The sequence below is a fragment of the Lytechinus variegatus genome, chromosome 6 (assembly GCF_018143015.1).
Source record: "Lytechinus variegatus isolate NC3 chromosome 6, Lvar_3.0, whole genome shotgun sequence".
Classification (NCBI taxonomy): Eukaryota; Metazoa; Echinodermata; class Echinoidea; order Temnopleuroida; family Toxopneustidae; genus Lytechinus; species Lytechinus variegatus.
Window position 1 is genome coordinate 1192761 of NC_054745.1, and position 14962 is coordinate 1207722.

A 14962-nucleotide genomic window follows, 5' to 3' on the forward strand; every position below is an offset into this window, starting at 1 on the left:
ACTGTATGTATCCCCACTGGGTTAACTCCCCCCCTCTCTCTCCCCCCCCACCCCATAAAGCGCCTTGCTCATTTCTCTTATCTCACCTTGACCTTACTTAGTTAATCTTAACGATTTGGCGGTACTGTCAAACGTGACTGGTCGCCATCATACTCATAGCTTCATCCCCAACAAACACGAATCACAATATTCTGTTCGACCCAACATCATTCCGTTCAGTACGCGTAAGGCCATACGTGGGCATGCACAAACAACGTGAGTTCTCAAAAACTGACCCGCGTTTGGACTGAAATTGTGATTAAAATAAAAATGTTATAAATATCACAAAAATATGGGTGTAATAACAGATATTTGATTAACGGAAAACATCAATCGCTTATTCATAAGAACTCCGGAAAAGATTTGAACAAGGTTTTTATCGATGGTAATCAAGAGGAATTAGTGTATAGATGAATGGCGCTCAACGTTAGCCGGGTGAGGGCGCGGGCCAAATCTGGCCAGAATCTGGCAATATGGCGTCGCCCTTTAAGCTGACGTTGGGTCTATGGCTCGTGCACGTACGTGTAGCTGAGACCAGTAGTACAGGCGTTGATCAGAAAATTGGGATCGTCCAAGTTTACAGGGCTCTCAGTTTTCAAAGATTTCTCATCACAAGAAATCTATGAAAGTTCCACCGGACAGCCCGACCCTGGACAGCCCGACCCGCTGCCCTGGACAACTCGTCCCGGTTCAGTTGTCCAGGGTTGGCTCTGAATCGGACAACTCGACCACTTGAATTCTTCTTCAAAATTTCATTAAATAAAATTTTAAACTTTACTTCAAAAGTATTATCCCGCATAATCCATGTTTCTTCAATACATTCTCGACAGTAAAATTGACATTTCAGTGCATTTTGAGCTATTTTGAAAGAAAATAAAATGAGAAAAATCCAATATCGCCGGCAAGCTGTGTTCATTCAACTTACAACTAGCAAATGAGTTGATTTTTCCGTCACTTTACATATTTTAATGTGAGTGTGTGCTATTTTGTATTTTTATATTCCATTTTCACATTTCATATACTTATCTAAAGTTATTGCATTTCACAAAACTGATACTTAATGCAAACTTTTTGAGATAGTTCACCTGGAAAGGACACCGATACGGTGCTTCGCCTCGCCGGCCAGCTGGGCGACCGGCTGTGCTGTGATTGTGACTGAGTGAGGCAGTCAGCTCAACTAGCTGTGCGAGGTCGATCTTACTTATTTTAGTTAATTTTCCGTCTCTTGACATATTGCCCATTTTCCAGTGGCGAGAGTGTGCTACTTTTGTATTTGTACGCTTCTTCCACTTATTAAACAGGTTCTTTTTAATGTCACTAACTAAAAGGAAATAGATTTGAAAATGTCTCGGTAGCCGGCATACCGGTATGTACATGTAACTAGTTGAAGTTTTCATTTTTTGTAGGAAAGTGTCATTGTTTATTTTTGTTCTTAAATAACTATCACAATTTTTTATTGTTTTCTAAGTTTTGAAGAGCAGGGGGGTAAACAACTGACAATAGATTGGGCATTTATAACAAGTGGAATGCCTCTGGCCGTCTCACCTGCATCACGCAGTTCAATATAGCAGCAGTGCTGACTTTGAATACTACTCTAACTCGCACAAGATGTTCAGTGATACTTATTTCCACTTTTTCTGAATTAGACCAATAAACTAACAGAGATATGATGGTTATTCAACAGATACACCCAATTCGGCTAAAGTTCATTGACCTTTGACCTTGGTCATGTGACCTGAAACATGCACAGGATGTTCAGTGATACTTGATTACTCTAATGTCCAAGTTTAACGAACTAGACCAATAAACTTTCAAAGTTATGATGGTAATTCAACAGATACCCCCGATTCGGCCAAAGTTCATTGACCCTAAATGACCTTTGACCTTGATCATGTGACCTGAAACTTGAACAGGATGTTCAGTGATACTTGATTACTCTTATGTACAAGTTTCATGAATCAGATCCATAAACTTTCAAAGTTATGATGGTAATTCAACAGATACACCCAATTCGGCCAAAGTTCATTGACCTTTGACCTTGGTCATGTGACCTGAAACGCGCACAGGATGTTCAGTGATACTTGATTACTCTAATGTCCAAGTTTAACGAACTAGACCAATAAACTTTCAAAGTTATGATGGTAATTCAACAGATACCCCCGATTCGGCCAAAGTTCATTGACCCTAAATGACCTTTGACCTTGGTCATGTGACGTGAAACTCATGCAGGATGTTCCGTGATACTTGATTAACCTTATGTCCAAGTTTCATGAACTAGGTCCATAAGTTAGGATGACATTTCAAAAACTTAACCTCAGGTTAAGATTTCGATGTTGAATCCTCCAACATGGTCTAAGTTCATTGACCCTAAATGACCTTTGACCTTGGTCATGTGACATGAAACTCTAATAGGATGTTCAGTAATACTTGATTAACCTTATGGCCAAGTTTTAACTAGGTCCATATACTTTCTAAGTTATGACATCATTTCAAAAACTTAACCTCCGGTTAAGATTTAATGTTGACGCCGCCGCCGCCGTCGGAAAAGCGGCGCCTATAGTCTCACTTTGCTTCGCAAGTGAGACAATTATCAAAATTGAATAGTTTATTGAATAATAATAATATAGGATGTTTATATTGCGCACATATTCACCTTGTTAGGTGCTCAAGGCACTCCTATATTACCTTAAAAATGAAATGTATTCTGCTGAAATTGAAAAAATTTAACTTTTTATCAAAATCTAAAGACTTGCTTTTCGTTTTTGATTACTGTCGCAGCTTTTTTAATGCAACTTCCATTGGTAACTGTGGGTCTTCTGGAGGAAGCACTTGCGCTGTACCAGGGATGAGGAGAAGAGGTTTCATATACTCGAAAAGCGATGGCCTTTCCATTTCTTTCACGTGCAGAAATATTACCGATTTCCAATGTCTTGGGCATCAGAGCGGCAGTCCCCTGATCGATGAGGTAAATACAGCTTTATAGATACAATAAATCAATTTGAAATTTCAAAGTGAAATTTAATTTTTGGGGGGTATTTTCGAATTTTTAAAAGAAAGAAAGGACAATTGAATTGAATAATGAATTCACTTTTTTTTCTTTATACATTGTTTGAATTGAACGAAAAATTTACTTATTTTACTTATAGGTTTCATAGAAGTTGTAACATTTCAAATTAGTTTTTGGGTATGGTAATGCGAAATTTATGTGGATCCTTTATGTTATGTAAATCTTCAAGAAGATACCAGATATGGTTCTAGTGTGTTTAGCAAATTAACTTAACTTTGATATATCAAAATTGTATTTTCTTCTAATTTGTTCAAGACAAGGTGAAGATTTAAAATGGACGAATTTGTTTTATTATCAAGAGGTGCAGACTGCAGATCTTCAAATATTTGAAAATTACAATAATTTTGTCAATAATTCATTTCATACTTCATTTCATCTTTCCAGCTGTTTGACTTAGTTGAGAGAACATGGATTGCAAACCGTACATAGCTTGTTTTTATTTATAAAACAAAATTGTAAGGAAGTGCTGAAAGGACAAGTCCACTCTAACAAAAAGTTGATTTGAATAAAAAGAGAGAAATCCAACAAGCATAACACTGAAAATTTCATCAAAGTCGGATGTAAAATTAGAAAGTTTTGACATTTAGAAGTTTCGCTTAACTTCACAAAACAGTTATCTGCAAATCCTTGCTGGTATGCAAATGAGGAGACTATGACGTTATCCACTCACTATTTCTTTCGTATTTTATTATATGAAATATTCTAATTTTCTCCTCATTGTCAAGTGATACAACGATTAATTCCTCCCTGAACATGTGGAATTATCATTGTTTAATGCTAATATGGTTCAGTCAAGTTAGTCCTTATTGTCAAATCAAATCTATTAAAAAAATGAAATATTCATTATTCAAACAATAAAAAAAAGAAATAGTGAGTGATGGGCATCGACATATTCACCTATTTGTGCATATATCACTGTTTTGTGAAAAATAAGCGAAAATTTAAAATGTCATAACTTTCTCATTTTACATCCGATTTTGATGAAATTTTTAGCACTATGCTAGTTTGATTTTCTCTATGTATTCAAGTTAGCATTTTCCTGGGGTGGACTTAACTTTTAAAGAACCCTCTGTAAGTTAGGGTTACGTTAGTTGTCATGGTAATCAAATAATGCAATAAATTTTGAAATGTATATTCTTAAATCAAAAGGGGCAATTGATAATTACATGTTATTTTGTATGGTTACTATTGTAGCTTTAAGATTGTCTATATTGTTACATTTGCACCCAAAGCAGAGGATATTGTTCTCAATCGGAGTTACAAATCAACAAATATAGTATGGGCCCACATGAATATGTGAATATGTACTAGTAATAGTATACAAATATTTCATTTTTTTTTCATTTCATTTCATTTATTTTCCACAAATCAATCAAAATACAAAGAAAAACATACAACTCATTCCGAAATAGTATGCATAATTACAATATAAAAGCAGATTCTAAGTGGATGGACCTAAAGTAAAGCAAAAGCTTGTTGTGGATAGGCCCTTAACAAATAATTTATGTGTAATCATTGATAGCTACAAATAATTATAGAAAAAGGTATATAGCAGGCTTTAAGGAAGTATAGCAGGAATTATTTGTCTGAATTATTTGTCTGAAGTTGGACTGGCAATTGCTTTTTATACTAAGAGGCAAAAGTATGACTGGGCACACATGAATTTGTGAATATGTAAATAGTAAACAAATATACCAGGAATGGTGCACTATTTGATTTTCTTTGTATGTTTTTTCTTTCAACAGCATAACAAAACCATGTTTTGTTATGCTATACTGTTTGTAAGATATAACAGAAAATTATGTGTTACTTAGTAATTTTAGTTGTGATCAAGTTTATCACATTGTTACATAGAAAATAAAGAGTCTACTAAAAAGTATTGTGAATATTGGGTTCTATTACTCCCATGTATTTTTTTCTGCTGAACATTTGACCTTAAAGTGCTGTGGTGATTAGATGGACAGTTTGGGAGAGATGAAGTTGAAATTGGAGGGATGGAGATGATATGAATAGGATGGTTATGAAAAGTGGGTTGGAGATTAAAGGAAGGATGGAGATGAAAGGAAGGATAGAGATGAGAGGAATAGATGATGAGAGGAGGGATTGAAATTATGATGGAAAGGATGGAGGGGATGATGATGAGAGAGAGAGAGATGAAGCTGAGAGCAGAGATGAGGAGGCGATGGAGATGAGGGGATGTAGAAGAGGAATGGAACATCATCACCAGTTCACCACCAACATCATCTCTATCATCGCCACCATCACGATCGTCACAATCATTGCCATCACCACCACCATCATCATCATCATCACCATAATCACTATGCTATCATCATCGCCTTCATTATCATCACCATTATCTTAATTATCATCATCATCACCACAATCGTTATCGCTATATTCATCGCCATCATTATCATCATCACCATAATCACTATCGCTATCATCGCCATCATGATCTTAATCACCATCATCACATTGTCATTCAACATCATCACCAACATCATTGTCTCTATCATCGCCACCATCAATATCACACCACCAACATCATTCTCATCCATCATCATAATCATCGCCATCACCACTATCATCATCGCCATCATTATTATCACCATAATCTTCATCATCATATCACCATCATCGCCACCATCCCTACCATCATCATTGTCATCGTATCACCAGTATAATCACCATCATAATCATCATCAGCGTCATCATGATCACCAATATCATCATCACCACCATCATCACCGTCATCACCAATGTTCATCATTATCATCATCATAAACATCATTATCATCATGACCATCATCACCATCGCCACCAACATCCTTTTCATCATCTCAGGAATATTATTGAGAACCTCTTGAAAATGATGCAATCCATTGACTCGATCTCATCAGTGCATGAAGTAGCTGGGTTTGTTTAGCTTTGGGTGCACTGGGGGTCTTGAACTTTTGTAGGGGGCACCAAGATAAATATGTTGTGGGGATAGTCCTGCAGACCAAAGTTTAAGAAAATCATAATTTCATTCTCAAAAACACAATTAGTTTATCTGAAAAGGCCTAAAGTAGGACCGTCACTCTCTTCTCCTTTCTCTTGCTTTTTTCTGCTTCATTTTCCCCTTCTTTTTCCTTTCTCCCCCATTCCACTGTTTCATTCGCTGTGTCTTTCCACTTTTTCTGTTCTTTCCCTCCTTTTTTCTCTTCTTCAGGCGCGTTTTTTTTTGGGGGGGGGGGATTAAAGCCACCTCTCCCCCCAAAAAAAAATTGCTCAAGCCCTACCAAGATTTTTCAACCCCAAAGAAAAATAATCGCTATATATGTGGGCCATATTATGTATTAATGTAATATTCCTTTCATGTCATCAAGTGCTCTAGAATCAATTAAGTTTTTACTATTCAAATTCTTCAAAGATTTTCTCCCCGGTCACCACATTCCCTCATAACATTTTCAAGGGTGTCATTGATATTAAAACCTTATCCCCTGCCATGTTCTATCCATGTAGGAGTGCAAAATTGAAGTTTGAACTAAGGGGGGGGGGTGGTGTTTGAACTAGGGGTGCCAAATGATTACCAGAAATCGACTGATTATGCCGATGATGATTTATTAAATAATTTATTGAAAAAATGAATGTTTGATCAAGCATATTTCGCATTGATTGAGTTTATTTATTGATAAATTTTTGACAAAAGATTAAAAGGTAAAAGTTGATGCCCCAAGTTTTGGAACTTATCATTAAATTCCGAAAATTCTGCTCTGGACTTCATACATACATGTAATAGCAGTCAGTCTCTCAACAGAAGGGGAGGGCGAGTGAGAGGGTGGTGGGGGGGGGGCTAAATGTTCTGTTTAACCTTATTCAATCAACCTACTTTTCCCACTTAAGTTCCATCTCACCCCCTATTCTCCCGACTCCCATGAACACATTGCTGAGATCCACATAATAAAGTTAAAATGTTGCCCCAAAAAATGCAATGGGGTGATTCCATACGTGTCGTACGGGACATTTAGAGAACATTTGACAGTTTTTGACAAGAAAAAACAAAAAATATTCCAGTAACTATAGGTGGTCATCAACTACTACCAGAGTGTAAGAAAAACCAAGACTTAACATGACTTGAATTCACATCCTGTATAATACAGATTAAAAATAGTAATGTGTCGTACGGACGCAGAAAAAGTGGCTTTTTTAGAAACCTCAAGTTTGTACTCAAAAGTCTGTGAGTTGGGCAGATAAATTTCATAGAAACTGAACTCAAATTGACACTCAATTACCCAAGAACAAACACATTTTACAAAAGAAAGCAAAATAAACATTCATGAATAAATAAAGCAAATTGTAATTTTCGAGAACATTGTGGCGTACGGGACATTCAAAATGTGTCGTACGGGACATCTCTAAATTGAAGCCAAACTTTCTTACTTTATGTCACTTTGACTTCTTCAATCAAATTATTTGGCTGCTGATAGTGATAATCCCATCAAACTAAGACATTCATTAGGTTAGAAACCGCTATTAGGTGAATATTTCTGTCAATATATCATAAACAAAATAATGTGTCGTACGGGACAATTGTGTGTCGTACGGGACACAGGTGTGTTGTACAGGCACTGCGTGTTGTACTGGGCAGCCTGAATAAATAAACATGAACTTTTTATCAATCAGAAGGAGCATTGCCCCTAAATTCTTGCTTATTTATGAATAATATTTTAATAAGCAGTCATTCAGGACAATACAATTAAGTAACCTCAATATATACAATTGAGTGCAATATGTTATATTTTTTTTCATGATGGGAAATGTACAAGTGTTCACAGCATTTTTACGAGCTGAAAAACTTCAGGTTTTGTGTGAAGTTATATTTTAGGGAACTAATTGATGATTTCCAAACACTATTTAAACAATAAATGAATGAAACTTTGTGTAAATTATGGGGCTAAAATGATCATGATGTTATGATTTTTTATATGAAATGTATATCAACATGATATATGTCACAACTGTCACTTTTTCCCTTATTTGGTCACAATTTTTTTGTCTAAAGAAATGCGGTTCTACTTTTTCAAACCCATCTGCATTTCATGAAACCATATGGTTTGTCTTATTTTCAAGATTTTTTTTACAACTTGAAAAACGTAAGGAGTTTCAATATTCAATATTTCAATATTCAATAAGGGAAGTCCAAATAGATGATCATGATGATTGATATGATTTTTTGTTTTACATCTTATAATAATTCCACATTAGCATGCAAGAGGAAGTCATCTTCCAGGCTAGGTTGAAATATAAAAGTTTTCTTTTCATGCTCAATGAAAAGAAATTAACCTGCTCTGATCAGTGAAAATCACCAGTTTAGCTGAAGGGATTCACAAAAGAATAAGCCTACATGAAATGAATTAAAATGTTTAGAATCACCTATTTCATGTTCTATGGAGATAAACAAAGTACTTTTTCAGTTCACTTTATGTTAAATCAATTAAATGAATTTAAATATGCCTACTATTTATGGTTTCTGAATCCAAATCCTGCAATTAGATGCATTATTATATTGTGTGTCGTACGGGACATTTTTTAATAGGACAATAATTGAAAAATGAAGGGCAGTAATTAGATCCTTATGGGATAAATCGATCACCCATGGGTCAAACAAAGAGAAACTCATTTTATGAAATTGCATCATCAAAAATAAAATTGTAGGAAAAACTTTTGCATTGTCATGTGTCGTACGGGACATTGCCAAAAATAGGTTCGGAAAAATCAGGGCTGCCCCTATTATGGATCATGAAAATGTTGTAGATATTATTTGGAACCATCAATGATATATTATTCTATTGACCTGCAATATTTTCAATCTTCTCTTGCTTTGCAAATAATTGTTTCAGGTGGAATTTGTACTTGACTATTCAATGAGCAAAATTATTGAAAATTTAAAATTCCATTGTTCTCCCCCCAAAAAACTATATCTGTCTTCACTTTTGGTTAAAACCCATAATTTTCATAAAATTCAGGTATCATAGTAAAATATTACACTACTTATGACTTATTGAAAGCATGTTGAAATTTATGATATTTTTGAAGTTCTAGTGTGGAATCGCCCAATGTGTGTTGAACTTCACTCATGAATTAAAGTTCAATTTAATAATTTATGAAATTTGCTTTAACAACCAAAACTGGCCACGATTGATCATTAATTTATCACAACACCCTTAACTTTGCAGGTTCTAACGGATTTGCCTTTCAAAAACTGACTGAAATTGGAAGGCTATTTCCTGCCCAGCCTAATTTTCATACCCTTTGTTTAAGTGGGAAGTGCTCACTCAACACATTTTGGTGTCATTTGAAAGTTGGCTTTATTGACTTCCATATGTAGGTCCCCCCCCCAAGTGATATATTTTTTATTCGGCAGCCATGTCAAAAGTTGATAGTTTTTTGGGGAGCTACCATCAAGTAGATAAAACTAGTATTGTACCCAGGTCAGTCAGGGTCGTATCTAGGGGGGACATTCAGGGGGCCAAGGCGCAAACTATAAAGAAATGAAAAAAAGGAAAAATAATGCAAAGGAATAAAAGTGCAGAAAAGGGATACCACTGAACTGAAGGAAATTAATACCGTCTTTTTTTATTCCCATGGTAATGCCGTTTACAACACATTTAGAAAATGAATCTTGCATGTCTTTATCCAAGGATGAATATTCGTGCCACTACTCTACAAGAATTCCAACAAACAGCTTTAGCTTGAAATATTCCTTTTGTCAAACGCAAATATGACTTCTTTAGCTGCAAGTTTGAATTTTGACATTTTACTTTTCATTAATTCTCATTAATAGTTATGAAATACATTATTATCTGGTTCCCTTTTCAAGGCATTTTCAACACGCGCTGATTTGATAAGGGAGATATAAATCCTAATCATTGATTTTTACTAACAATGATTGAAATGTCATTTTTGGGTGAGAATATGTAAAGTCCATCTTAGGCAGGGTAAGAGATGAATAATGTGACATAATTGTACTAGTATCTGTGTATGAAATCACAGATGAAATAATCATGATGATGATCAAGATGTTGTGGTGATGAGGATAATGATGATGTGATGAAGATAATAATGGACTGGTGATTGTTATGAGATGGAAGGTGGTGATGATAGTGATGGTAACGATGTCGATGATGGTGGTGGTGATGTTAGCTAGTAGTGTTGATGATGTTTATGACGATAGTAGATGGTGTTGGTAATGAACAGTGGAATACAGGTGGTGGGGGATCATGATCTTGGGGGTAAGAGCACCCCCCCCCCTCAAAAAAAGAAGATAAAATACAAAAAAAATGAAAGAGAAAAAAAAAGAGAGAAGAGTTTTAGTACGATGTCATAATCTATAAAAAATGAGTTTGTGTAATAAAATTTTTTTTTTACTGGTTCACAATTTTTAAAAAATAACTTTGGCATGATGGGCCATATCTTACCCCTCTAAATCTTTCACTCAATAAGCCAATGATAATGATGAGCTATAATTTTTGATAAACTGTCATGAAAAGGGGATTTTAAGTAGTTTGTTGTATAAACAATATTGAAACATTTATATAACTCGCCAATAAAAATGCGAGCGTGCAGCGCTCTAGCTGATGCGCCTTAACAATCAGACCAGAAAAGGGATATTTTGAGAACTTTATGGATTACACGAAAATATAGGTACCTGATAAATCAAAATTTGCGAGCACGTAGCGCAAGCAGCAAATGTTAACATTCAAACCATAAAATTTACATTTTTACAGAGCACTTTTTAAAACCAATTGTAAATTACACAAAATAATGAAAGTTCGATTTCCGAGGTGAAATATGTGTTGTATATTGACTTCCAACTTGATATTCGAACTCCATATTGAACAAGATATGTAAATCACTTAATAGGCAATGTGAGCGTGAAGCGCGAGCGAATGTTTTATATAGTTGCACGAAAGATTCTTTTTATTTTCCAAGTCTTCCCCTCATCTTATTTTATGCCTTCGTCGTCCTTCTCTTCCTTTTCTCTTCTCTTTTTCCCTTTTTCCTTCTTTCTTTCCTTTTTTTTCTTTTTTTTTGCTCCGCCAAGGGGGGGGGGGGGAGGGAGCTCGGCCCCCTGGATCCTTCTATGGGGACAAGGGGCGGGGGAAAAAAAGTTATCATCGCCAAAGTAAGGTCATCTCGTCATAAAATACATGTTTTATTTCAATTTAGAATGATGTATTTCTATGATTATCAAAGACCAAAATTGTAGGGGGACATTTGATATTGTGTCCCCCTACTATTTTGAGTAGGTGGGACACGTCCCCCTGGGATTTCCGCCCATGATGTAATATCAATGGGAGCCAAAGCACGAGTGATTGGGGGGGGGTTCAATTTGGTTTAACTTCTCACCAGAGTAGGCCCTACTAGAATATTGTGAACGGGAGCTGTAGTTTCTGTACTGTTGTTTAGTATACCCTTCAATATTATCAATGATAACCTCTAGGAAATATGCAATCTCCACTAGTTATCCTCATCAGTGGCGTATTTATTCAGCATGGGTGCAGCCGGGGGGGGGGGGGCGAGGGCACCAAGATAAGAAATAAATGAAATGGGGGGGGAGACGTTAAAGAAAATCTGAGATTTTATTCTTGAAAAACACATTGAGGTATCTCACAAGGCCTAAATAAATAATGAGAACGCGAAGCGCGATCTGATTTTTTTTTAGAATTTTCCTGCATTTTATCCTGAAAGCCTTAGTCAGGGGCGGACCCAGCTTCCAGCAATAGGGGGAGGGGCCATTTTTTCACCCATATTTTCTCCGACCGGAAGCTCAAAGTTGATTTGTCTAAGTGCCGTAATGAGCCAACAATTTCGAGGGGGCTCGATATGGCGTATCGCATAAAATTAATAAGTTGGCAGTGAGTGAAGCGAGCAAGCAAATGTGTTGACACTTTTATTACAAAAATACAAGGTTGTGATAGATTTTGACATAATATTTGGAAAATAGTAGTATATTTCATCCTAATCCCTTTCCTTTCTCTCTATTTTTTCTTAGCCTTGATTCTCTCTTTTTTGTGGGGGGGGGGGTCAAACTCCCATGTCCAAACAGTCATTTCCTATTATAAGCAACATAAATGTGTTATAATCTCATAATCTCAAAAATTAAATTTCATGTATATTGTTCTGAAAATTTAACATTCTGGGCAATGTTTGAGAACCTGAACAGGACGCGTATGTAACTAGATAATTACCGTGAGCGCGAAGCGCCAGCAGAAATGTTAAATATTATGGACTGGTCGATAAGTTAGTCATCAAGACGATACATATTTTAACGATTAACTGAAAATTTTTGATATTCCAACCTAAAAAGATGAGATTTCAAATCCCCAAATGGGACATTCGACATTCATTTCCATCTCTCCTTTTCTTATCTTTCTTCCCATCTTTCTCTCTTTTTAATGTTATTCTCTTCCTACTTTTTCTTCTTCTTTTCCTTTCTTTTTTTTCTTTCTTTTCCCTCTTCCTCTTTTTTCTCTTTCCCCCATTACTTATCCCTCTTTCTTTTTCTTTCCTTTCCCCTTTTTTCTCTTTTAATTTTTTTCTTCTCTCCCTCCCTCTCTTTTATTCTCTTCTTTTCCCCTCTTCCTCTATCTCTCTTCTTTCTTATATTTCTTCCCATCTTCCTCTCCATTTAAATATTCTTCTCTTCCTTCCTCTTTTTTTTTCTTCTTCTTTTTCCTCCTTTTCCTTTCTCCTAGCTTTCTTTTCTTCTCTTCCTTTTCCCTCCTCTCTTTTTTTCTCTTCTTTCCCCTGTTCTTCTCCCTTTTTCTTTGTCTTTCCTTTCCCCTCTTACTCTCTTTTCTATTATCTTATTTTCCCGTCTTCCTCTCTCTTTTTATTCTCTCCTATTCCCCTCTCCCCTCTTTTTTTTGAGCGGGGGGGGGATGGGTGAGGCAGTTCCCCCTTGCCACCCCCCATGGATCCGCACCTGATAGAACCCCATGGTCTCGCGTCATTTGACCTTTGGACCTTTCGATGACATTTGATATATCTGATCATAATTTTACACGCACTGCGGACTATCGGACCCGCGGTCTATCGGACCCGCGGTCTAACGGACCCGCGGTCTATCGGACCCGCGGTCTATCGGACCCGCGGACTATCGGACCCGCGGTCTATCGGACCCGCGGTCTATCGGGATGTCCCCAATAATAACATACATTTGCATGAGTAGGTACTCAACTATATCATAATATCCTTTAGATTTCTATACATCTTACAGGGAAATTCAGTGTATTGACAGACATTTTTACATTCAATTACATTCAATCTCTAAGTGTCATGTACATCATATTGACAAAAAATAGACTTATTAATTCAAACATCTTGCTCTAAGAAAGAAAATATCATTAACCCTTCAATGCTCGAAGGAAAAATACAAATCGATCACCAATCACTTTTATACAAATATAAGATATCGCTACGAACAACACAGTCATTAAATTTGAAGGAAAATTCATAACTTTTCGTACCTTCGTACAATACCCAGAAATCTTTCCTCACAATCCAGCTAGTTCCACCAACAAATGAACATAGTTCCATTCGAACTCCTAAATAAATAAACGATACACCAATCCTAAATATATATGATTGTATAGTATAGATTGATCACGTATCAATTTAAATTTTAAAGTATATAACCGAACTGGCAAAAGTACTAATACATTGATAAATTCTACTTTTCGTCTATTTATATACACCAGGTAAATAATTCATCGAGTGTTAAAGAAAAACATCTACATAAATATATTCTTCTAATTTAGCAATTCCAAGACAAAAAGGAAAGAGTGCTACCATCTTGAATCGATAGGTACCCGTTACACATATACACACATCGATTGTTACGTAACATGCCACGTAGTATGCATGACAGAAAAATACAGCAAAATACGATTCAATGCTCTAATTTTAGTTCATGATTTAGAGATAATATATTCCCAAACATAGATATTCTTCTCTTATAAAATAGCACATATCAATCAACATACCTCCACAGGATTGTGACAAAAATTATCTGGATCCTACAGAACTCTCTGAATGATCGCTCTCCTCACTGAGTAGCTTGACCAATGACTTCAAAACAATCGATCTCTACTGACTAAACGGGTTTCCTTCCCGCGTAACATATCACTTCCACAAGATCCTTCCTCTTTACTGAATTATCACCATTTTGTAATATAATTTCATAAAAAAAGACGTACACTTCATTCCATTCAGTTTACATAATTACATATAATTTTCATTTCTAATAACAGTCCATATTCAATGTAATAACTTTACCAAAATGGAACTATTTATTCTGAGATGTATATTTCAATGTTGTGATAAGATAAACATATTACTCCCCTCTTCGTCCAATTCTTTTCAATAAATCTTAAAGGAAAAATACGACCTTTTTCCAATATACTATAGTAGAAAACAAATACAATTTACATAACCTATGACCTACTTGCAAGATCTGAACTTGCCATGACACTTCATGTCCTTTATCATTAAAAGAATTGACCTTCTATGTTATTTAATCAATCATTTTCTTGCTTTAATACTCCATTGTTTTAATGGAATTATATGTATCAGCTTTTGTAAGTTATACCGGTAATCATTTTGAAATTGATAAATATATACATGTACCAGTATCTATTGTATTTTATTTTCACATCTTTTATCATTAAAAGAATTAACCTTCTGTGTTATTTGACACACAATATTTTTACTGCATCTTTAATCATTTTCTTGCTTTAATACTCCATTGTTCTGATGGAATTAAATGTTCAGCTTTTGCAAGTTATAATCATTTTGAAATTGTTTCCA

At 35.5% G+C, this 14962-nt stretch overlaps 1 protein-coding gene across 7 annotated transcripts in view; it reads right to left on the bottom strand.

Annotated features, from left to right (window-relative positions):
* The window catches only part of LOC121416787, a 46973-nt gene extending 32684 nt beyond the window's left edge, over positions 1-14289 (bottom strand). For 3 of the 7 annotated variants that reach the window (XM_041610268.1, XM_041610266.1, XM_041610263.1), the window contains exons 1-2: positions 14140-14288; positions 13624-13701 (exon numbers count right to left, since the gene is read on the bottom strand). The gene's annotated coding sequence lies outside the window, so the exon portion shown is untranslated. The other 4 variants (XM_041610269.1, XM_041610267.1, XM_041610265.1 and 1 more) reach the window with 3 other exon arrangements.
* Positions 14290-14962: the final 673 nt, after the last annotated feature.